The 6,000-nt window shown below is 40.1% G+C and overlaps 1 long non-coding RNA gene across 1 annotated transcript in view; it reads left to right on the top strand.

Moving 5' to 3' along the window:
- The window catches only part of LOC137630096 (uncharacterized), an 83,503-nt gene that overhangs the window by 732 nt on the left and 76,771 nt on the right, over positions 1 to 6,000 (top strand). The window lies entirely within an intron of this gene.

Below are 6,000 nucleotides of genomic sequence, written 5' to 3'. Positions count from 1 at the left end.
GATGTGTTCTTATTCATTTACACTATTTTTTTAGTAAATTAAATAAAATGTGTATTTTAAAGCATTTTTCGGTATTCTATATAGCCTTTACACATTATTTAAAAAGGTACAAATGGGGGTATTATTGTATTGTATTACAGGGTAATGTAACCTACGGTTTAAAACTACTTTTTTTCTTTAGAAAAAGGTCCGCTCTCTTCGAAAAGAACACTCGTTTCTATCGCAAATGAATTGTTTCAGAAATATTTAAATGTTAACGTAACATTGCTAATGTTAGCGGAACAAGAATCTTAATTATTTAGTTGCTAATGTTAGCGGACCATTGCTAATGTTAGCGTGAGCAGCTCAACATACTGCTTGCCAGTACATACGAGCTTGATGTTTTTGTTTTCTGGCGAGCGAAGCGAGCCCATGGTGGAACCAGAGCCATTATATTTAAACATTTTAACAGAAAATGTTTTCATGTAGTAAACGACCAGTTGAGTTACCTAAAGTTAGTCGAACTGGTGGCTCAGTTTGTTTGCGGTTGAAATGAAAGTCAAATTCAGTCAAATCACATTATTTACTACAGGAAAACATATATTTTCTGTTCGAAATGATAATCTGTAATGCAATAAAACTTTACCCAAAAGGGTACAGAACCTAACAAACCCACCTAACCTAACCTAGTAGTTCCCAGGTCACAACTCGTAGACGGGGGCAAGCCCCCGGACCCCCTTCCCAGGTCACAAACCTTCCCAGGTCACAACCCCTAGCCAAGGTTCTACCTGGAAATATATAAAAAATTATAAATGCTAAAAGCAATAACTTATTTAATAAAAACATTATTTATAGATTTCTAAGGGTTTGCATTGATATTGTAGGGGATTTCAGTATTTACCTGAGGATTTCAGTAAATCTGGGGGATTCCAGTAATTTGAGGTACTGGATATTTTTTTTTTTATTTGTGAAATAGCTTCTTTGAGGGAAAATTTTTACACTTTATGAAATACTTCAATATTAACTTGCCAGGGTTGAAGCTTGTTGGATAACCCACACAGAATTGACTGTTTGGGACTAGCTGAGAATATGGCATTCGGTAAAATTACAATATTTAACTAATAAATGGTTTTTGTTAAATTATAGATCGGGTCAAAAAATTTTCTAATAAAATCTAATGTTTTCCTGGTAGTAAACATGGTCTTAAGTCCGATTTTTGACGTTCATTTCAGGGGCTAAGCATCTGTTGTTCCATGACCCAGTTCCCCCCTCGTTGACCGACCAGGTTGGGAAAAATTATAGAATGGTGGGTAATTCTATACAAGTTATCAAATTTAAGTACTTTCACTTGAAATAGGGATGTCCAAGGTTTCGTTTGATACATTAATCTAAGCGGCGCTAGGTCTAGAAGTGGTTTAAAGATCAAAATTAAATTTGAGCCACCTGAATAAAACTGTCCCTCGACTTCAGGCCTCTCAAATTCCTCTTCAGACTGAGCTCTCGTTTGTTCGTGTGCACGTTGAAAACATTGATTGTCATTACATTGTCGACTGTACAGTATTCTACGTAGGAAGATGTCACCCAAACGTCATAGTTTTTAACCAATGATGATTATCCACATTTTATTTGCGGATAGCATTTTAATAAGACTAGAATTGTGTCTTGAAAACTCAATCAGGTGACTGTTTTACTAGGGAACGAACACTTTTTGAGACTTTTCGCACAACTTCAACCACTAATATTTGTCTTTTGAGGGTCATGGAGGGGTGTGAACCTTCAATATCTGGTGCGGTTTCTCATTTACCCTCTACTTTAACATCAATTTCTGTGGATTTTTTCCCAAGTTCTTGTCTCAATTGTTATATAAATTATATAGATTTTATTTTGCATTTTTGTAGTAACATCAAAACATTAATAAAGTACTGAGAAGTGGTTCAAAGTGCCGACTTGATATTAACTGGAAAAGCTTTTCGTAGTGACAGAAGGCATGTTGTATTGAAAAAGAAGAGTAAGAAAAAGTTTTTACGTATCCGTTTTTAAGGGAACTTGGTTTGAAGTCTTATTTAGATATAGAATCTAATTTGTTACTTGTATATAATATTGGTGTTAGATTAGGTTGAAAATTAATCAAGAATTTCTCACAAAGCTATAAGTAATTGGTGTTCATTCGTGAGGTTATTGTGCATTAGGTATCGAGTCGGAAAGGTGCAGCACACCTTTACCCTCCAACCTAAGTACACAAAGTGTTTTAGGCTGTTATATTTTATATGGCTGTGTAAGGGGGGTCGCAGGGTGGCGAAGACCCCCTCATATAGGGGTATGGCTACTTGTTTAGGTAAAGTAAGGTTGTTTGTTTTGGTTTGCTGGTGGCCTTGTTTATTGCTAATTCTAGAAGTGCCATTATTCGTAGGTTAAAATGGATTCTTTAATTCGTTCCCCACCAGAAAAACCCCGGTTTCCCACTGGGGGTCCCCAAAGATTGGAATGGTTAACAAATAGGGCAACAGTAGTGTAACAAATAGGGCAACAGTAGTGTAACAAATAGGGCAACAGTAGTGTAACAAATAGGGCAACAGTAGTGTTCCTCCTCAAAAAAGAAAGGGTCAGCTTCAGATAAGCACCAAGTAATTCGTCAGAAAAAAAAAAAAAATTATTAATAGCAGAACTATTGTATAGAATTACCAGATTGTGCAATAAACTGTATTTAGAAAATAAGACTGTTTTGTAATGTATTTTGTTGTATTTTGAACATTTTGATAAGGATTCCTGCTGGATATCCATCATGGTCGACTTGTTCTAGGTCCATTACCATAACTGAAAAGCTCTAGCTTTGCCCTAGGTACCATCATTAATTACGTTTGCAATGCTTTAAAAATAGTGTACTTGTCTAATTTTGTGATTTAGATTAACTTTTTTAATGTTTGCTTCCTTCAGTCATCGAAATGAAAAAAACTTTACCGTAATCTTAAACGAGTAATGGTGAAAAAACTAATCTTTAGTTTGCCAGGCCCTCCGGAAACATAGTTAAAGGTGGTTTCCATCGTATTTTCCATGGAGTCGTTTATAGCATTGTTCATCGTATTACAAATACCTCCTTACTTAATTGAGCTAAGGATTTGTTGGTTTTAGCTCTGCCGTATGCTCGCTTCGCTCGTGATTAAACATTATCTCGCTGCTATCATGTTCTGGCAAGCGGACTGTTTCTCTATGCACTTTAGCCCCATGGGCTAGTATTTTGGAGTTGATTAATAATTAAGCAAATTAAAGGGGTGAATACACACTTAACAATGTGGCCAGTAGTAGCTTATGCTCTAGCATCTGTTGGAATATGGACTTGGCTTCTATTTCCAATATTCAAACTAAATATATCAAACGTACGTATCTTCCCTTACCTTTTATTATTATAGATAAAATGAGAACTATGATTATATGGAATATTCCAACATTATAAATTATTAACAGAGGTTTCAAATATAAAATGTTTGGCCTTTTATTCTGTTCGAACAAGTAATTTTCAGAAGAAACACCACCCATCGGTTTCTTTCTGAACTGCAAGGTGGAAGGTATATGGTACAGGGTATTCAAAATCGTGTAATTTCCAATACCTATTCTATTATGCAAATTTCAATATCTTAACCAATATTGCATTATTCTATAATTTAATTGAAACATTACAACTGAAAGAAGAACACACTATTAGCAAAAAATGTTTGTGATAGTTTTTGCTCCTCCTTGGCTCGCATTGCTTGTAAAGAAGAAAAAACATGGCTGCTCCTATGAACTGGTTAGCGGTGCATATAGAGGTGCGCTCTCCTGCTCTGTGGGTCATTATTTCGGGGATGTTCTTCAAAACCTCCGATGGTTTTTACTCTGCCGTGGCTCACTTTTATTGGTTAACAGAAAAATCAGACTTTAACAGAAAGACGTCTGCCAAGTAAACTTGTCCTAAGCAGGTATTTGTTGTTTGAAAATTTAACATAGTACTGAAATCATGGCAAGACAACGAAAAATAATTAACATGACTATTATCCTGTTCAAACTTGAGCACGTAGGAAATTTTTATACTGTACACTAAAAAGAGGGGTAGAATGATTGAAGACAATGCATTAACAGCATGTCAAAAATGAGTGTTATTAGTTGGAAAATAATGAAATGTACTAAGAAAAAAGTGTGTAATGACTGAAACAGGACAAATTTGAACTTGTGAAAATGAGACCTTTATGTGCTTAGGTATTACGGTAAAGATAGAGTGGTGCAATAAATGGTTGGTAGAAAAGTAAGATTGCTGTTTGTATTTTTGGGTGTGTTGAACGTTTTTTTATCCTGTTTCTTGGTGGATATCCATAGTTGTTCCGTAACGAATTCTAACCTACGCTACTTATTATGGGTTATTACTTTCAGCGAAGCTGAAAAGATGAGCCATTAGAATTTTAGCAAGGGTTAACTACCCATTCCTCTAGTTAGCGGGGGTAGAGGAGGTAGCTTTCTACCACTCCGGCTCACACCGGGGATTTAGCTTTTGGCTTGGATGGTGAAATGTCGTTGCCGTTCTTCATCCTTCGCCTATTTTTGGATTGCTATTGATTGCTTTTGTTTGTGCTTTCTCTTTGATTAGTGTGTGCGTGTGGGGTGACTTCTGTGACCATGCAGATGGTTGGCCCTGCGGAACGTTCATGTCAGCCGTAGACACTGATCGCCACACCATTTGTCCCACTTGCGGAGGTCAACGGTGTGATAGTGATAACAGGTGCAGCGAGTGTCGGGAGTGGTCTGCCTCCCAGTTGGAAAGGTTTGGGCCTCATCTTCGTAGCTGTCCCCCCCCCCCCCCAGAGGAGCCTCCACTTCAGTCGTCTTCCAACCCTCGACCTTCCCCCGTTCCTGGATCTTCTCCTGACGACACCGCCGCCAGGCCTCGGACTTTGGCCCTGGACTCTTCTGTGGATCGTTCGTGATCCCTGTCGGAGGATTTTCACCCTTCCAAAGGGCACATCCCTGTTCCAGACCTTCCTTCACTCCGACCTGATGACCTGCCTTCTCCATTCTTGTCTTCTTTTCGTCTGCCTGCTCATGATGCACCTCTGAAACGTTCGGCTGCATGCCAGTGGCCTTCAGTGCACCAGCACTCACCATTATCATGTCAGTGACTTCAATGCTTCTCAGAGCGTCATCACACTCCAGCCTGTCAGCACTTTTCGGTGCCTCAGCATTCACCTGCTCGTCAGGACCTTCCAATGGCCCAGCGATCTCCCGATCACCGCCGCTCTCCACCGCATTCTCGTCGTTCTAGAGACCTGCGCTCGCTAGCACACCTTTGCAACAGCGCTCCTCTGTGCAGCTGCGCTCTCCTACACGGCAGCGCTCGTGCGCAACGACGTTTTCCTACACGTCAGCGCTCTCCTATACACTTACGCCAAACCTTAGAGCAGATTCCCCCGGCTTCAAAACCTTCTTACAGGCAAAAGGCACTTCAGAATAGAGATTGACAGGTCGCCCCTCTCTTCAAATGCATTACAGCGCGACCAACAAGGAAAGGGAAAGGAGCCTCCACAGAAGGGTTCAGGATCCCGAAGATTTCTATCTTCAAAGGCGGTCCCACCGCAAATATCGGTAGACTCCTCACAAGGAACCTTTGGTCCCTTTCCCTTCAGGGCATCTTTCTGACAATGCATCAGTCAGCAAGCAGCCTTGGTTCAGTGCCATAGTCAGAGCAATAGTGCAAGCCTTTGGGCCTGCTATGTTATCTCGCTCTTTAGTGACCTCCCATCCAACGGCACCAGCAGACCTACTGTTAGGAACCATGGCTGCTTCTCCCCTGAAGAGGAATAGAAGTCTGACGTGGTTACATTCCTTAGGGGGAAACTAACTCCTGTTAGGCCTTCGAGACCTGTCCTTCCTGTCTCTCCCGCCGGATACTCTCCCATCTCATCTCTGCCGAGGGAGTCTCGCGAAGATTTCTCCACCGACTGAAGTCGGGAGGGACAATCCCATCCTGCCTTAGGTGCTTCAGTCCTACCTCCTTCC

The sequence above is a fragment of the Palaemon carinicauda genome, chromosome 38, assembly GCF_036898095.1.
Source record: "Palaemon carinicauda isolate YSFRI2023 chromosome 38, ASM3689809v2, whole genome shotgun sequence".
In the NCBI taxonomy this organism is placed as follows: domain Eukaryota; kingdom Metazoa; phylum Arthropoda; class Malacostraca; order Decapoda; family Palaemonidae; genus Palaemon; species Palaemon carinicauda.
This window is presented reverse-complemented; position numbering and strand designations above follow the sequence as displayed.